The 20576-nt window shown below is 34.1% G+C and overlaps 1 long non-coding RNA gene across 1 annotated transcript in view; it reads right to left on the bottom strand.

Annotated features, from left to right (window-relative positions):
- Window positions 1–651: 651 nt before the first annotated feature.
- The window catches only part of LOC149781800 (uncharacterized), a 31249-nt gene continuing 11324 nt past the window's right edge, over window positions 652–20576 (bottom strand). Inside the window, exons 2-3 of the long non-coding RNA XR_016414530.1 lie at window positions 4838–4912; window positions 652–774 (exon numbers count right to left, since the gene is read on the bottom strand). This is a non-coding gene — a long non-coding RNA (uncharacterized LOC149781800). The remainder of the gene's footprint in view (window positions 775–4837; window positions 4913–20576) is intronic.

Here is a 20576-nt window from a genome sequence, read left to right as displayed (position 1 = left end):
GAGAAGTGGCACATACAAGTCAACTATCACATTATTATATACAGTATATAATTATAGTTTTACAACATGCCCAAAAGCAAGAGACAGCAGAACAACCCCTGCATGTTCACCTCACATCAAAGTTTCAAAAGACACAGGTGTAGTTGTCAACACAACCATTTTGCAATGGATTATAACACTCCAATGGGTATAACTCGATCAAAATGCATCAAAGCACGACAACGTGTATACATTTGCTTCATGTCAATAATGTCTGCCATGTTTTAATACAACCCATGCAAACATGCAGCAGTAGTTGCACACAGGAATTTCAGGATGTACTGCAACACAAAAAGGCATACAGTATTACTCTGCAGATTACACACCAGAGTATGAAGACCATCATGTCAATGATCTCAGCCAAGTTTCAAGACAGTTCACTGAAAGATGCAGGAGTAAATTGCACAGACAAGAATTTCTGGAAATGATGTACATGCATTATGTATGAACGAGACAAAAAGGCATGCTTTAAACAGTATTTATACTCCTACCATATTCATGGCATGAGAGTAAAAACCTTGCTAGGTGTCTAAATTTTTTATTTTTTATTTGCTTTCATTAGGTATTAACAGCACTTTCAACATATAACTTACTATATCATGAACAGGAAATTTAAGTTCAGGACCTTTCCCACGGTGTCACAACGAGGTAGCCAACCCTGGCTGGCATGGGTGAGTATCAAACCAGGAACCTTTGGACAACAAGTTCAACTAAGCAACTGCAGCTCCCCCAAAACTGCAAATAAAGATAACGCATATTCATACATAAAATACAGATTAAATAAAATACATATAAAATACATATTAAATAAAATACATATAAAATACATATTAAATAAAATACATATAAAATATATATTAAATAAAATACATATAAAATACATATTAAATAAAATACATATAAAATATATATTAAATAAAATACATATTAAATAAAATACATATTAAATAAGAATGTAGTATCTCTTCCTTATTTACTACTATGAAATGATCAAGTTCCCTTCAGAGATCAAGGAAAAACAACAACATAAATACGAGACTATTACTGGAAAATATTACTAGAAACCTTAGTCTATGCATTTTATGGAGTATGCAAGCAACTGTTTCATCAAATAAATCACCTGCTAAATCAACACTTTTGACTTAACAGCCCCAATTTCACGTCTGAGTGACCAAGATGCAATAAACCCTAACAGCAGAGGGCTGATATCCTTCATCTCCAGGAATAATTGAAATATTTATAGGGGAGACTACAGGCAAAATGACAGGCAGCAAACTCATCCCAGACATTTAAAACTGGGAAATGATTTTTCCAGATGAGAGTCTTGCAATTGCTTAACAGAATGTACAAATCATTTCCAGAAATCTAAGTGAAATGGAAATAATGATAATAAACCAGGGAGGAGAACAAGCAAATTTTTAACTTCAAGTTGACGGGTCTGGCAGCTTTAATATTACAATGTGGGAACATGGTACAGTCCTTATTCATCACACACAGTGATTCTCACACAATGGGTACAATCCTTATTCATCACACACAGTGATTCTCACACAAAGGGTACAATCCTTGTTCATCACACACAGTGATTCTCACACAAAGGGTACAATCCTTGTTCATCACACACAGTGATTCTCACACAATGGGTACAATCCTTATTCATCAAACACAGTGATTCTCACACAATGGGTACAATCCTTATTCATCAAACACAGTGATTCTCACACAATGGGTACAATCCTTATTCATCAAACACAGTGATTCTCACACAATGGGTACAATCCTTATTCATCAAACACAGTGATTCTCACACAATGGGTACAATCCTTATTCATCAAACACAGTGATTCTCACACAAAGGGTACAATCCTTGTTCATCACACACAGTGATTCTCACAAAATGGGTACAATCCTTATTCATCACACACACTGATTCTCACACAAAGAGTACATTCCTTAATAATAATAATAATAATAATAATAATGCTTTATTTATAGAGGGTGACTCATTAATCAAGGACTATTCTCCCTTGAGGCCCTCTTAAGGAGAGTATAACAATGCACAATATATGAAGATAGCAATAATTACTGTTTATTTTAACATTTTTAGTATTAAAATACTAAATTCCATTATCTACTAGAAACACATACATGCTCATGATATCGCTTCTTAAATACTCTAATATTTTCAGCAGATTTTACATGTAGTGGAAGCTTGTTCCACAGAACTGTACCAGAGTATTGGAAGCTCTTTTTAAATTGCTCTGTTCTTGGTTTTGGTGCTAAGAAGGTTTCCATGTGATATTGATCTCAACTGGTATTGTGTTGAAAAAGGCCTGAATAAGTCCTGAAGATACTCTGGTGCAGTTCCATGTAGACATTTATATAAAAGAACTGCCTTGTTAAAATCTATCCTGTCATATTATGTGAACCATTTGAGTTCTGTAAATAATGCTTTTGAGGGATGATCAACAGATGCATCTAAAATTATGCATGCTGCTTGTTTCTGAAGATTATAAATCCAGTCAAACTCAGATTTAGCAGTTTCCTCATACATTTGAACAATAATCCATTACTGGAAGAATATATGACTTGTAGTATAGATCTTGAGTTTCCATAGGTATATATTTCTTGATTCTGCTGAGTAGGGCAATTTTGGATGACAGTGTTTTACAAAGCTTATCAATATGGTCATTCCATAATAATTATCTACGGTCACACCTACAAGCTTTTATGTTTGACATTTTCTAATGGATGATTATCTATTACAAGAGATAGTTCTGGGTTACCTTACTTATGTAGCTTTTGTGATGTACCCAAAATCATACATTTTGTTTTACCTTCATTAATTACCATCCTATTTTGTTGTGCCCAGATTTGGACTCTAATAAGGTCTGAGTTTAATCTCATTTGGATAACTTCAGTATCAGAACTAGATGTATACAAGGTTGCATCATCTGCAAACAAATCTGTATTTGTGGATTCATTATTTAATGGTAGATCATTGATATAGATAAGGAAGAGGAGAGGGCCAAAAACTGAGCCTTGAGGGACCCCTGAATAAATAGTGAGAGTCTGAGAGCTAATATTGACAATGCTTACATGTTGAGACCTTTCGTTTAGGTATGATCTAAACCAGTTTAAAGAAGGACTGTTAAACCTGTAACAGTTCAACTGTTGCAGCAGAATTTTACGATCAACAAGATCAAAGCTTTCTTGAAGTCAAGGAAAACAATCCCAGTCATATGTCCATTATCCATTTCCTTCAGCCAAAGATCATTTGGTAAGTTCTGTTTGGCATGAGTGGTACTTTCTAAATCTTGATTGTGCTTTATGAAATAGAGAGTATGTTTTAAAAAAATTATAGACCTGAATGGCAACATGCTTTTCAAATAATTCTGACAATACAGGTAGAATTGATATTGGTCTGTACGTCCCTGGATTCTCCTTTTCTCCTCTCTTAAAGATAGGTGTAACCTTTGCACATTTCAGTGTTTCTGGAAAATGAAAATTACCACTCATTATACTTATGTTTATGATATGCGTTAGTGACTTTGTTATTACTGGTGCAACAATTTTAAGAAAATTCATGGACCAATCCCATCCAATCCAGAGGATTTAGTAATATTCACCTTAATTAGCATATCAAAAACATCAGCTTCACTAACATTGGCTACTGAAAAATAATTATCATCAGGAATTTTAGCTCTTATAAATAACAGAAGAGCATCAAGTTCAATTGGGATGTTAGTCTGGTTCTGAATACTGTTACAGGAGATGCTTATGAAGAAATTGTTGAACATTTCCACAATGTCTTGTACAGATGTTGCTATATCATCATTTTGCTTAAGTCTAGGGGGAAGACAACTGTTACTGGGTGAACAGCATACATGATAGTGATTTTTACACAAAAGGTATAATCCTTATTCATTACACAGTGATTCTCACACAAAGGGGAATTCACAATTGCCCTTTTCCCCAAGAGATTTTCTAAAACAAATTGGGGGGGGGGCGCACACAAAAAAAAGAGAAAAAGTTTCAATAGACCATGGCATCTCAATAAATAGACCAAAAGAGGTTATATTTAACAATGATAATACTTACCAGACTTTTTTTTATTAATACTGTCACAGGGCTATTATCTGGTAATAGAATAAGGGCACATAAATGGAGGCATTATCAACAAATACTGAAAAGGAAGATTCATCCACCATTTTAAAACATCCCCATGTCCAATTAAAAGAGAGCTTGGTGATTCGTGAAATTGTCTCGATGATCAAATGCAAAAATATTTACTGAGCAAGCACCCAATTTAGGCATGTTTATCTAAAAATCAAAGCTTACCTGATCAGTACAGGTTTTAAAATTAATAAAGATTACAGTTTCATTTGGCTCACAACAAATTGTCTGTGCGCAATTTTAATGTACCCACTTGTTTTAAAGAAGGGATGAGTGGGGTACATTAAATGCATGGATTAATGCCATAGTGCATTAAATGCCTGGATTAATGCCATAGTACATTAAATGCATGGATTAATGTCATAGTGCATTAAATGCATGGATTAATGCCATAGTACATTAAATGCATGGATTAATGCCATAGTACATTAAATGCCTGGATTAATGCCATAGTACATTAAATGCATGGATTAATGCCATAGTACATTAAATGCCTGGATTAATGTCATAGTGCATTAAATACTGTATCTGATGTCATGTGAAAATGCTAATCCTATTAATATTTTAGAAACTGATCAGCCAGGAGGAAAACCATCGTGTAACATGTGCAAAAGCCATATACCTTCAGGGATTCCAAAATTCTGCTGGTTCTTGTCAGACAAATATTCCCTAAAATTAACATGGCAGCCAGATATTTCTGAAAATTGTAATAAAAAATTCAATGGAAGTATAAAAATATTTGGCAAATAAAAAATGTACACATACTTTTATTAAATATACCAGAAAATGTCTCAATTTTGGTTATCTGTTAGCATGTTGCTTCAGTTTTAGTATTAACTTACCGTATGACAACAGTTTATGAAATTATTTATTAATACTAATGATAACACAAATGATTTTTTCTTTCAGAAGATTACACAGTAAAATTTTACCCATCACAAGTATCTGATGACACTGCTGTTTTTAAAACTTTCATTTTTGGACAGGAAACTGACTCATTACCTTGAAAATATCAAATTAAATAAATGATGAACATTTCTGATGACTTGCTCAGGTTCTAAAATAGGTGCTGGAAGGTGATATTAGAGATTAGCAGCTGTCACAGCTGGATATGTTGTTGTTGCTGTTGTTGTTGGGTTTAAGGGCATTTTTCAGCACACAGTAGGCTATACATGGTGGACAGTATTAATAGTGGAGGAAGAACCCACGAAAACCCCAGAAAGAACCACTGACCCATGAGAAGCTACAGGCAAGCTTTCTCACATACCCATGTTGGCCGACTCCGAGACTTGTACCCACACAGACAGAGGTGAGATGGCAGTGATCTGTAATGGAAAGAGCTTTAGACGACTAAGCCACTCGGGGCCCCCACAGCTGGATATACATTTTTTCTAAAGTCTGATCGTTGTTGACACACAGACATGTCATTAAAAAGCATGTACAAGGTACTGATTATGGTATTGACTACAGTACTGACAATGGGACAATCATTCAATCACAAGTTGGTTTCTTGCTTTTAATTTTTTTTTTGTAGGATTGATGATGAGTGGCAAAAAATATCTTTTATGAGATGCTATTCAAAATATACTGCCCTACTGTTAACACAAGAATCAAGTTTAACCCAAGTGACTGTTACCAGTATCAGCCCTTATGCAGTTGGCAGAAAGCTTTGTCTGCGATACTGGTACTATCTGTCTGTCAAACAAAAACAAAACAATGCATACACCTTGCTTTATTAATGTGCTTGTATGACACTTTAATAAATAAACAAATAAAAAAAAAATCTGATATGACAAGAGATATCGAAAGATCATTATTCAGTTTCTCACAGTATGTGCCTGTTAAAATTTGATGTCATTTCCAGCAAATACACTGAATTCAGTGTTTCTCATGCATAATCTCCTATGCCCAATGGGAACATGAGAAGAGGCAGTAGTGGAAGACAATGATGGTGGTGGTGGTGGTGATGGTCTTTTATGGCATAATGGCATTATTGAGTGCCAAAAGTAGTACTGAAAAATGAAATTATCATAGTGCAAGTAGAAAGTGTAAAATTTCAAAATAGTTTTCAAAAAACCATGATACTATTTTTTAAAAAGCTGAAGAGTCAGAACTTCCAGGATAAATATCATTACAAAATTCAAATAATTATTTTTGCTGCCTTTCATGCAAAAGTTCCACAATGTACAACCCTTAAAATGTTGCCAAGTGCCAGTAAAATCAGTGCAGGAGCTGTATGTTGAGCCTACAATAAATGCAGTTACAAAAAAAAAGTTTTATGTTGGCCCCAAGATCATAAGGGGTAAGCAAACATGTGAGATATTGACCACAAGGGGTAAGCAAACATGTGTGTGATGTTGACCCCAAGGGGTAAGTAAACTTGTGTGTGATATTGACCCCAAGGGGTAAGCAAACATGTGTGTGATGTTGACCCCAAGGGGTAAGCAAGCATGTGTGATGTTGACCCCATGGGGTAAGCAAACATGTGTGATGTTGACCCCAAGGGGTAAGCAAATGTGTGTGATCGTAACCCCAAGGGGACTAAGCAAATATGTGTGTGATGCTGACCCCAAGGGGTAAGCAAACATGTGTGTGATGTTGACCCTATGGGGTAAGCAAACATGTGTGATGTTGACCCCAAGGGGTAAGCAAATGTGTGTGATGTTGACCCCAGGGATAAGCAAACGTGTGTGATGTTGACCCCAAGGGGTAAGCAAACATTTCATACATTGAAATATATTGTGACTTCATAACAATTATCCCTTGTTTGAAACCAATCAAGGGATTAGGAAATACGTGCAAATGAAAATCTTGAACCAAAACCTTAATGTAAATTTTCTAGAGCTCAATTACCTTAATCCCGTGGTCAAAAGCAGAGCAAGTAGCATGTAGAATGAATCGTCTTTGCTTCATAGCAAGTCATGGAAAGTATGATGAGAATCACAAAATATAAATGCAAATGAAAAACTTTTTTTAAAAACTACATTCACACCTGTCAACCAGTTGAGATAAAAACCCATACACCAGACCAATAAAACACTTACAAAGACACAAAAAAATTTACACAAAAAAATGTATTCATACATTATATACGATCAACAGTTTTAAAGCAACAAATGCCATAAACAAATTTTACACACATTTACATAATTATTTATATCTCTGAAACGTTATTTTATTTTATTCTTTTGATTTTCAGCGTGTTGTAACACACACACACACACACACACACACAAGTTATTATATGCAACACATGCACCCTTTCCACTTTTCAAATGTAATCAGGGGTTTTAAAGTCTATGCAGCAGGTGTCAATGTTTATTTGACACTGTAAAAATGATGTTAGTGTGTCTGCATTCAGGGACTTCCTTCAATATGTATTTTTATCATCACTGAAAAAGATCTTTCACAGTCTACAGTGTTGTGTGGCAAGGAAAGTAGTCACTAAATAACTAATTTCAGATTTGGGAAGTGGATGCCACTCATAGTAATTGTCTGGCTGATAATATCCAGCCAGTAGCTACAAAAGCTCCTTGTCTGTTAATACATGCACATACTCATCAGGCAGCATACAATAATCCTCAAACTCATCTTTAAGTGCTTCATGATCCAGGTGTGGAGCAACTCAAAAACAAAAGTGTTGCTACTAGTTTAAAAAAAGCTATGTGCAAGGTACTTGGACAAATAAATTTTCAAGGTGTAATATTAACTTGTTTGGATTTATCATTGTCTCATTACATATTTATATTTTTCCCACATAAACCCTTAGTCCTACAATATAAGACCTCGACCTGATATCTATTTTTTGGACATTGAGGTCTTATTACCCAATGATGGCACTATGTAATGTGTTCCGATATCAATTAACTTCGGAATGATAAGTCAAATTTTGAGGAATATCTCACATACTTGGCATCCCATATTGGCACTTTTCTACAAATTCAAGTTATGATGTTTTAGTAAGACTTTACTTACAATGATGTCTTTTTTCTAATAAAGTCAAATTCCCACACAAGCAAATAGACATGTTTTCAAGTTCCACTGGCCTACATTTCAGTTGGCTGAAATGTGATGGAAGTTGGGAATGCCAAAATCGTTTAAAAGGAACATAAGAATCTTGAACGAAATGAAGCTATCTAAACACTTTCTTCAAAATTAATACATTTTATTCGTTTCAATAAAGAAATATACTTCCGCTTAACCCAATTTCAGCATTCCTAACTTGCATCGCATTCCAAAGCATATTAAAGTTATCCCCTTGACGATTGCACCTAGCTTAAAAAGATTCTGGATCACACTTGATTTTTAAAATAATTATGTCCCAATTCCCATGATTAACACACAAAAAATAATTTAAAAAAATAAAAAGGTCAATTTTTATAAGAAAAACAATACAAAACATTTGTATAGCAGTACACTGATGAAAATGAAAAAGAAAAAATAAACATACAAATTATGGGTAACCCGTACAAGCTGAAAGGTATTGCACATTGTTGATGCTGACGATGATGTTGGAAAATATAATGCCATGTCTCACTTCCCACCAATGTGGGCTCAACAAAAATATTTCTATACTATAACATTGTACATGGAATCATTGTATTCTTAGAAAAAGACATGAAAAATACCTGCAGTCTTAAAAACAAAAATTCCCTGCAGTAATAAAGGACACTTCTAAAAGAATACAGAATATTTTAGTCCCTGATACCCGCCAATGTTCAATACAAAATTCATTGTTGTTGCATGGAATAATGCAGTCGCATAATGTACTGGCAGACCAAGGTATATGCTGTTTGTTGATGGTGCATCAGTATTGTACATGTATAAATATGTAAATATTTTTTCTTAAAAGAGTAAAAATAGGATTTCAAACCCATAAGCTTAAAAATGTACTAGAAACAATACCAAAATTATGAATAAGCCAGGTGTGTGTGTGTACGAGTCTTTGCAACCTTGACCATGAAACTTGCATCATATTCAGTTCAAAATTGTACAAGGTGCATTTAAACAGTGCACAAAAATAGCCATGTAAATAGTTTGCAAATCTTTTCCCATGTTTGGTCTACAAAGTCAATCAGATGCTGGATGTTATCACTCAAGTGGCGAAAGAAGTTTCTCACTGATCAAGATTATTCCAGCCTGGATAAAGCTCTTATACACATAAATTGTAAAGAATTAAAATTCACATTTTCACAAAGAATACTTGTCAATGAAGGTGATAACTGATGGTCAAATATAAATGCAATTACTGGTAGTGTGACCCCGCTATAACATGGTAGCTGGGAGCCATAGAAGCTGACCATATTATAGACCAAACCGTGTTATAAGCAAACAGGTCAGTTAGATGAAAGAAATGATGCATGAACCCCCACAAATTTGCAAAAGGAGGTAGGTAATAAATGCAGGCGGCAAAATACATGCTTCATCGTCACAGTTACCATCTTAAATCGATGCAGATTAAATGAGAAATACACCTGTAGTGAAAACAGAGAAAGCATACATAATAGTTTACTTTATTTAGAGAACCACGAACTGGTACATTTATGTGACTAATGTTTATATATACATGTCTAATATATAAAATAAATACAGCATCAACACCGTGTACTCACCTGCAAATCTCATCATATACATTGAATCCACAATACAAGTGATTACATTGAAAATATGCACACAGATTTAAAATATTCAATAATTTTGTCACAGGTCATATTGGTCTGAAAAACATAGCATAATCAATGACAAAGCACATTTACTTTTCAGTACATACCAAGTTGGTAAATGTTAGTTTGTGTTTTAAGCCACCGTTGGTTGCATTCGTAGGCATAAAACGTTTTCCCTGCAAAAAGGAAACTTTCACGGCAGAGTTAATGTGTTCCAGTCATGTTGGAAAATGTAAAAACCATTCGATACCATTACTTTTATTTAAGTTCGGTACTAAATTCCTTTGAAAAAACGTTCTTTGTTTTTATTGAAGACTAGTTGGCTTTCTTTGATGAAGGATGCGTGTATTATTGAAGTCACCACTAAAGAACAGCTTTGGAGAACCAAACATATGCCCATTTCTTATTGCGGTGGCAACAGCAAATAACTGTATTGCATGACTGAGACTGATTTTTTTCTCCATTTGACGAGTATGTTTTCATAACAATCAGTGCTTCAGAGGTAATCTGTTTCCTTTGAAATTTCAGCAAACTCTTTTATCTGGGTACATTTTTAAAAAGGAATTGGCCATCATGTGGTCTATTCTAGGTACTATTCCTCCCTGCCTATTAAATAAACCATTTTTAAAATAATTTTTTCTTTTTCTTACATTTGTGGTAGCAGCGTGATGCTGCTTCCATGCATGAATCAGAAATTTAAAAACGGGTCACTGGACGAAAGAGACGCAGATGTTCTGGTCTGATGACAGGGATTATTACAGAAAATGTGAGTCTTCTGAAGGATTTAGTTCTGAGTGAAAAGAAGAGGAAATTTAATTACCAGCCACATATAAATGTCAGCCTAATATGTAAATATATTAATTACTAGTGAGTGACCAAAAATTCGACAAAAGATAAAATACGAGATAATGCCTCATCCGGTTGATCTTCGTTATCAGAAATGTCAACAACAAAAAGGTGGATATCTCACAACATACAGTACTCGCGCCTGATGTCAAGATAAGCGATTTATGATATAACAATGCACTCTTTAGATGGTTTGTCAATATGGACAAAGAATTTATGTAACAAAAAATAAATTTCAGTGCATTATATATCCAGTCTGCGGCTTCCTTTCATAGGGCTTCTAAATTTCTCCACTAAAAACCAATGGCTGTATATACAAGTTTAAACAAGTTTGCAAATAAAAAAATCACCAGACGGTATATTTTGCTGCCATTAAGGAAAAGAATCTATGTTTGCAACATTGGCAAAGCTGTACACGATCCCAGAATAAACTTATTACATATTAATCTTCATAAAATACATGTATATGAAATTTCAGGAGGCACACCACAGCCGTGTTATATCTGAATTTGTGTTATAACGGAGCGTGCTATAGTGGGATCACACTTTACTATGAATTTCCAAATAGGAATCAAGCAAATCGATATTAATGGCAAAGAGAATGTGGACTTTCCTTATGCAACTGATATGAGTATCAGTGATAGCCAAACCAGTTGTAGTTTGGCCAGTCAAATAAAAAGGATGTACAAAAAAAATTATTTGTTTTTAACTATGCAGCAATTTAAAAGAAAACACGTGAAAGAGCAATAATAATAAAAACAATAAATTTTGGCTTTATTTACAGAGGGCAACAGAATAGTTGCATGAAAAAATCTTGTGGCTCTCTTCCCATTTACCTACAGAGGACATGTAATTAGTTGCACACACAATAATAGTGTAAAAAGCAAACAAAACAATACATAAATATTGATAATAAGCTATATGTATATAATGAAACATAATTTTTAAGAAGATGCTTCTTTGGTGGCAGGGAGATAAAATGGCGAGACAGATGATACAAAACTTATTTTCACTATTACGAGAGATGTGTAGGACAACAGATCACAGAACACATAGTCACATAGTCATTCTTGCAATTCTGTAATGTTGCTATGGTTTTTTCCAAATGAAGATTTTATTTCTTCATGTCTTTAATGTCTTCATTGAGACATTAACATGATAAACAAAGTATGTGGAGATTTTTCATATTTTCTAGATATTTTATAACAAAAATAGTTTTAATGTATTTACATTTTCATCAAAAATGTTATTAGAGATTGAAACAAAAATTGAACTTCTATATTCTTATCAAAACTACTACTATCAAACAGAAGCCTTAAATAAACCTCAATAATCTCTTTGCAATCCATTTGTTTTACAATCTCTATATCTCATTATTATCTGTTTGTTTTACAACCTCAATAATCTCATTATCTGTTTGTTTTACAACTTCTATAATCCCATTGTTATCTGTTTGTTTTACAACCTCAATAATCTCATTATCTGTTTTAAAACCTCAATAATCTCATTGTTATCTGTTTGTTTTACAGCCTCAATAATCTCATTGTTATTCATTTGCTTAATAATTTTCCTGTCAAACAGATCCCTTAAATGAACCTCAGTTATCTCTGTTATATGTTTATTTAAAATTTGCTAAAGGACTAAGTAATTTCCCCTTTGTAAGTGAAGCCATCAACTTATTGGGATCAATAATAGTAACAATTAAATATAGAATATAATAATTATAACATATTTTTGCACAAGTCTTATGACAAATTTATTTGACATCATAAAAAGTCACAAAAAAGTGATAGATAAAAGGACAGTAGCCAAACCTGTTTTTTCTTTCAAAATCAACTTTTCTATTTTTTCTCCTAAGCAAATTACACCCCAAAATTTTTTAAAACTTTATGTATTGACCTTTCATTTTGTGACTTTATGTCCTAGATGTATGTTAAGTTTAAACTATGTCCCAAGTGCATTTGCAATTTTTACTTCTATGCATTTGCAACATTTCCTCCTATGCATTTGCAACATTCTCTCCTATCCATTTGCAACATTTTCTCCTATGCATTTGCAATATTTTCTGTCGGGCATTTGCAACATTACAATCTCCAAAATATGACTCTGACATCAATACCAAGACAATTAGAATTATGAAGTTTTTTTCCTATGACCTTCCAGGATTTACAAGTTTCTAAAAGTCAGCTGACTGTAAACTTTAATTTACCCTTAGGAAATCTAAGCTTGCCCCAAAAATGGTCAAGTAGAAAATTGTTTTGGAACAGCTAGATTTCCCATGATGATGGAAACTATTTTGCACATTTAGCAGCATCATACTTATTTTTTCTATAACATAGGTTCATCAGAGCTAGAAAACTTCATCCAGTTTCCTCTCTTGCCTAAATAAGATGGTGGACTAATTTCTTCAAGAATAATGAAAGCTTGACTCTTCGTAATGATTTATTTACACCCACAATTTAAAAGATTTGTGAACATGGATTTTATCAATGTACTTCCCAATTATCACCTAGTCACCTTAAAATTACCGACATGCATCAAAATATTTGACAAGCTGATTTCTGATATTGAGAACACTATTTTTTATTCATTTAATTGTTTACCAAGCTGTATTTATGACTAATGCTCTCCTGATAATTACAACACAAACAACAAATCACTCACATTGCATGTGGGTGTTACATTTTCAGTTGATCAATAATGTTTTGAATGAAATGTTGGTGGTTAATCATTAGTTACACGTGTCTTTTATTTCCAAACAAACCTGTTAATGAAATTTCAAAAGTTATATTATTAACAATTAAGGCCTTTTAATTCACATGATAATCACAGTGTCATCAGTGGTCATCCTCATAATTAATTTAAAGCACTAAAAATGCAACTGGATATTATTTTTAAAAGATCTCGCAGTGAACTATAAGATAAACAACTTTTCATGAACTGATCATATACTGACTCACTAATTATTATTGCAAATCTGATTCATGTTTCAAACTTACTGTTTTGTTATAATATGGAGAGAATACGTAATATGGTTGTTGTTGTTGTTGTTGTTGGGTTTAATGCCATTTTTCAGCACAAGATAGGCTATTCATGGTATAACTAGAAGAGGAAAAACCCTGGAAAGAACCAATGACCCACAAGAAGCTACTGACAAAATTTCTCACATACCCATGTTAGCTGAGCCTAAGACTTGAACCCACAAAGAGGTGAGATGGCAGTGATTTGGAACGATAAGCACTCTAAACCACTAGAGGCCCCACATAACATGTAAAAAAGGACTTATTTTGTTTTCAGTCTGCTTAAAACATGGAAAATTAATGCAGATAAAAAATCTACAGTTAAGAAGTCAATCGACTAATAAAAATTTGTATAATCTACTAGTTCGAAATCCTGGTTGTGTTATATGTATGGGACAGGAGTTAGACTTCATCAAGCGCAGCAGCAAGGGGATGCATTTTACACTTTGCACATTGCAAATACTGTAAGCACCATATCAAGATGAGTGTGTGTAATTAGAATTTTTAACATAGCTTTAACAATTTTTCAGTCATATCACTACAATGTCTGCAGTGTGGCAGTTTATAGTGATGTCAAACACTGGGACATCATGCCACAGACATGTAGCATGATGTTCCACCCAGTCACATTATCCTGATACCAGGCCGACTAGTCCTAACACTAACCTCTTAATGCTGAGCGCCAAGTGAGGCAGCTGTTAGTTACATTTTTGTAAGTCTCTGGTATGACTTGGCCAGGGTTCGAACCCACAACCTCATGATTCTGAGGTGGATGCTCAAACCAGTAGGCCACCAGAGCGGTCCATATCAAGACAACAGCCATTAGCATAGTAACACCAGCATAATGACAAATGCACAAATGCAAAGATCAGTCACAAAAGTAGCTAACATTTAAGCCATTCCACGTCTGAACTCTCGCACATCAACACAGATGCAAAGAGATCATTTTCTATTCTGTTAAACTTTCAACATGATGTTCAAACAAGTTTGGCATTTTCAAGAAAACAATTGGGATCCACGCCTGCCCATGTGTTTCAAAGTTTGAACAATACCATCCAGCCTCTGGTCCATGCAAAGAGGAACGTCAATGACACTTGCATTAACTTTCAAAACCCCAGAGCAAACTGTTTTGAGCAAAGACTGTAAAAGACTTTATTCCACTATCAAACGCATTTTAAAAACAGAAAATTTGTTTTTTTTAGTTCATGTCTGTGTGGTTGTGATAATATGAGTGTGCATACATGATGTGTTTATGTGATGATGATATCTGGCAATGCTAAGTGACTACCCATTTAATTGGGGGGGGGGGGGGGCCAGAATTGTTGGAGTTAAAACATGTTCAGCCCACACAGCTTGAAATACATTCTTGCTATGATTTGTAGAAAGATAGAACTACACCACTTCCTCGATAACACGTGCTCAGATAACTTGCAAACCCACTTGAAACACATGGGTAGGCATGGATCCCAATTATTTTCTTGAAAATGTCAAAAGAAACGACCCTTATTTGTTGAACGTGAAGAAAATCACAATCCAAATTGACAAATGGAACCCTGATATATTGCTTGTTTTCTAAACAAACAAAAAAGGCTTTGTGTCCAGGAATATAAATCAACATCATTGAATTCTCAACTTATAACAAGAAATCCTGTATTTTGTTACATTTTCTTTGCAAATTCTCATAATACTGTAAATAACATTCTATGATAGAATTTCAATCAGTGAAAATGTCACATCTACTGGTGTCAAGACTTTAATAAATAATACAAATTTATGTTTCAGTCATATATTTTAATTTAATTTCAGTATAATCAATTGATCCGAGAGACATGCTCTCCTGTATTTAAACTTTAAAAATTTCAATCTGTAGTCACAGCTGTCTCTGTTTTCATTCCTGTGAGAACTTAAACAACCGCAGACTGTATTTTGATCTTCATTTTGCAGATGTATTTTCTGTACTGTTATACTCAAGAACAGACTGGATAGTATTAACATTTATGTCATTTATATCAATTCTAATAAACGGGAACAAAAAAAGGTAAAATGTATGCAAATCCATACCAGTGTGCCATGCAGAGCTAGCAGTTATGATCATGTCAGGTCAACTAATTTCAATTGACTACTGGAACACTGTTATAAATATTATCATGTAAGTAATATAATTAAGCCATTGTGCAAGTAACAATAAAACTATCTTAAATTAACCTACTCATTCAGAAATGTGAGCAAGAATGGATATGGTTGATTACGATGAAGTTCCAAAGTGTATAGTGAATTTAAAACTCTTAAACTCGCACTCAAGATTTGCTCCAGGGTGGGCAGAAGTTGCGATGAAATCGCATCATCTGTATTTCAATACAAAATATTTTAAAACTTTAGTTTCAGGGTGGTTAAGCAGATTTTTTTCACGAAACCAATGTCTCTACTTTTTAACAAAAGGAATCTCTTTTGTTGTGCAAAATCTGTGAAATAATACACAATGCTTGGCAGGTACACACAATGAGGCACACATCTACTTATGTGCTGAAACCTCCTGGAGTTATCTTTTTCATGATCTTAGACAGATCAGCTATCTTGAAAATAAAACAATTTATTTCAAAAAGTGAATAATTTCATTACAAAAAGCTGTTTACCGGTACTGAAAATCATTCCAAAAGTGATTATAAAATGAGTATTCAGCCATTAAACAGTGCCACAACCTACAACCCACCACCACCAGTCTTTTGACATCAAGCTGGAAATGGCAACCCTTTCTTCATTATTCAGAGTCCTGTTGGCAACTTGTGCCGTCACTTATAGTGCTGGCCAAGTTGTTGGACCCATTTGTGCGCAAGTTATCAAGGGAATGGTACAATAATAATAATAATAATAATAATAATAACTAGATCCATGACACTATTTGAGAAAAATAAATTATCCTGCAGTAACAAAATAGTATCCTGGGTCAGAAGAAAATCCACCATCTCAAATTAAACAATTATACACTCCAAAATATATAATCCTGTCACAGACCATGTTGTCAATGCATATAAGCAGTTTCTCAATTGTATCATGTATGATATCACTTATTTTGAGTTGCACACTCACCCATACATATGCTCATTGGAACCTCAAAACACTTTTCAAATCTCAAAAAAACAAACAAGAATATCAGCATTTGTATTATAATTTTAGAACCAGGCAAGGCCAGGTATTTTTCTACCATGACTTACCTTTATCTCAATGACACTATCTGGTGTCACTAGTTTCATAGTTCCCAAAACTTCATCTTCTACCTGAGCATGTGACAAAGGGCTGATAACAAAAATGTAAAGTTGGTACAACTTTATATGAAAATGATATCAAATGTAGCTGTATTATTAATACCAGGGATTCCAAAATTAAATTGGTTCATGCCACACATTTTCCCCATAAAATTAATGTGGTGGCCCCATATTTCTGAAATTTAATATAAAAGATTCAAAGGGGATATAAACAAGAGTACATGAAATCACTGACATAATAAAGTATTAGATGTACCCAAAAATGGCATTCTTGGACCCAGATCTGCTGCTCAAGTGTTGATATTATCAATTCTTGATTAATTTATTTCCTCTCGAAACTATTTACTTATAAAATACTTTTCTTTTCCTTCAAAATGCTACTGTGGATTATCATCTAACAATAGTATTTTATTCCACTCTAAAAAAATGAACTATTAACTTTAAACATTTTTAATTACTACCTTGAAAATATGCAACACCTTTAAGTAATGTTGGATGGTTACGTTTTATCAAACGAGTTCCCAAAATAGGTCTTGGAGATCAACAGAAGTTGCTGGTATCTTTCAGTCTTAGTCAGGGCCTAGGATTCAAGTATTGTTTGAAATACTGGACATAAAAAGGCACAATATAGTTCAAAACCATATGGTGTATGTGTGTGTGTGATTTAGATTTTTAATGTAGCTATAACAGTCTTTCAGTCATATCACTACAAGGTCTGCAGTTTTGCAGTTTAAAGTGATGTCTAGCACTGGGGCATCATGCCAAAGACATGTAGCATCATGTCCCACCCATTCACATTATCCTGACAACAGGCCGACCAGTCCAAACATTAACCTCTTACAGCTGAGCACCTAGCAAGGCAGCTGTAAATACTATTTTTAAAAGTCTTTGGTACCCACATGGTGTAAGGGACTGATATAATGCCTAATACAGACACTGGGGCAATTATTGAATCACATGGTAATGACAGTTCCAGGTGACAAGTTTCCACATATTTTTTGCCTTGTGCTTTGCAGTTTTAGAGTATTGAAACAATTGATAAAACATAGCAACCAAGTAAGTTCCATCAGTGACAAGTCTAATTAATTTTTAACAAAGAATGCTCAAACGAGACCTAGCTACCATTGTTAGAAAAATCTTTATTTATTTATTTTATTTCCATTTTATAATAAGCTTATGATACCTGAATGGCCCAGACTGCTGCATGTTTAATGGTCCCCTATGCTGGCGCTACTGGTTGGAAATTATTTACCAACAGGTTTCAACTGTCAGTTCCTTTTGGGTCTTGGTAGACAGTTTTAAGTCAACTTATTGTGTGGCAACCTTATTTGCTTAATGGACTTACCATGACAATGACCTTTTATATTTAGACCCCTGAATATATAGGTTTCTTTACTGCTCTAAATACAAGATATCTACAAATTTTTTCAAGGAACTTACTCTAGAACAAACACCTTGATCTGCAAATCTATTTTTCTTTGAACTGTGGTGACCATTTACCAATAGGAACAAGAAATCGAAAGGCTTCTTTGTAACCTAATGTTAAGAAAGTCACTAACTTTGGTTCAAGTACCTTGTCAAGATCTGAATGCAGAAATCACTTTATTAATGTATTTACAGGTACTTGGACCAATGACTATTTGACCCCCAAAATGGATAGACTTTTTATTTTCCTGAAGTGCAAGCCAACCGTCCATGCATGTGACTCCAGGACACCTGCCTATTATGTCATGAAAACTAGAAATTGCAGTCACTGCATCTCTCATCAGCATAAGACTGCATGTCAAATCTGACTGAAATCTAACAATCCTTGTTAAATTAAGGCTGCAAAAACCAAAGGCAATTAAAATCAAAACTCTTCTAAATAACAGAAATGTGAAAATGAAACTCCTACAAGATCTCATCAACATAAAACTGCAGATCAAATATGGCCAAAATCTATAAATCCCTGATAAAAGAAATCTTGCTGCAACCAAATTATTCATAGACTGATAGGCACAGTTTTACAGCTTAGCAGACTTCAAAGAACATAAACCTAATAAAATATATGGCCTTGGAATATCTGTAGATCACAATGGTTCTCCATAAATAATGTTCAATGCCAGACAACTTAACCATGACATAATTTTGAACAATTATATCAGTCAACACAATAGGTGCAATCAACCAACACAAGAATTTTCCAATAGTTTAAAACTGCTGCCATCGCAGAATCACCTATTTCGAAATTGGCTGAAATAGGTTGATAAATTGTAAACTAAATTGGTATTTTAAAAAAAGTAAGGTTTGCCTGTGACTTAATCCAATACTAAACTGTATATAACATGATATTCCATGTTTAAATTTATGTCTGAAATTTATCTGTGCAACTTGGGTGTTCAAGTGATAAAGCTTGAATAATGATACAAGAATCAAAAATTATGTCAGAGACATGAAATGCAATAAATTCTGCACTCGTTACTTTACACAACCTATCTATCCTATGTCAACACCAAACATTCTAACAGTACCTAATTAAATCTATCAGCCAGGAGGGATTTTCAAAAACTTTGGCATTTGGTTTTGGTCTGTCAAGAAAATGATCACATGGGAATAAAATTATCCAGAGTAAATTGCATGGATTGGTGAATTCTGCTCTCTTTTAACAAGGTCTATATTGGGGATGGAATTCCTTTAAACTAATAGAACAATTCATTTTTAACCAATAGCGAGGGAACCACAGTACCTTGTAATCCAAGGTTTTTATGTTTGAATATCCAGAAACCATTCTTTTTTGCATAGCAGTTGAAGTCCATCAAGGAACTCTTTCCTGGAATGATAAGGCATAATTTATCATTCATTGGCTGTCGTCAATATGCACTTGACTGTCAGGTTATCATCTGACTACCTTTTAACAGCACTTTCAAATACAGATGATGCTCTCTGTACACCAATTTGATTTACATGCTTTCAATTTAGCACTATTTATAATAATGAAGAAACAACATTAAATTTCTGCCACTGTGCTCATTTTCATGCCATTGCTGGCACTATGTTTATAGGACTCCCACAGTAAATGACTTCAACTTGCAATGCACTGCTGTAAAACATGGACATTTTTAACACATTATACTTATATCATGACCTGGTAATTATAGCCACGTGCCTTTGCCAAGGACAGACATGCCAAGGCAGCTGACCCAGACTGGCATGGGTGGGTATTAAACCCCCAAACCCTTGTTTTTTGAGTCAGATGCTCTACCAATACTGCTATCCTACCCTCCCCCATTTGACATTGATAAATCAGGAAACCAATTCATCACTTAAGTACCAATATGCTGTCCTTGGGTCATCAATACACATCAATCTTTGATATATTCAGCTAGGTGAAACTATCTAATGCTCCACTATAGGATTAAATGCATGAGAAAGAAATTGATCCAATCAGATTGCTTGTTATATTTACAAGGTAGATGGGGGGCCCCGAGTGGCCAAGTGTTCTAAAGCGCTGCCTGTTACGGATCACTGCCATCTCACCTCTGAGTGGGTTCGAGTCTCGGATTCAGCCAATGTGGATATGTGAGAAAGCT

Source organism: Sinohyriopsis cumingii, chromosome 15 (assembly GCF_028554795.1).
Source record: "Sinohyriopsis cumingii isolate HCF-2022 chromosome 15, ASM2855479v2, whole genome shotgun sequence".
NCBI lineage: Eukaryota > Metazoa > Mollusca > Bivalvia > Unionida > Unionidae > Sinohyriopsis > Sinohyriopsis cumingii.
The sequence above is the reverse complement of the archived record's forward strand: the minus strand, read 5'-3'. Positions and strand labels throughout refer to the sequence as shown.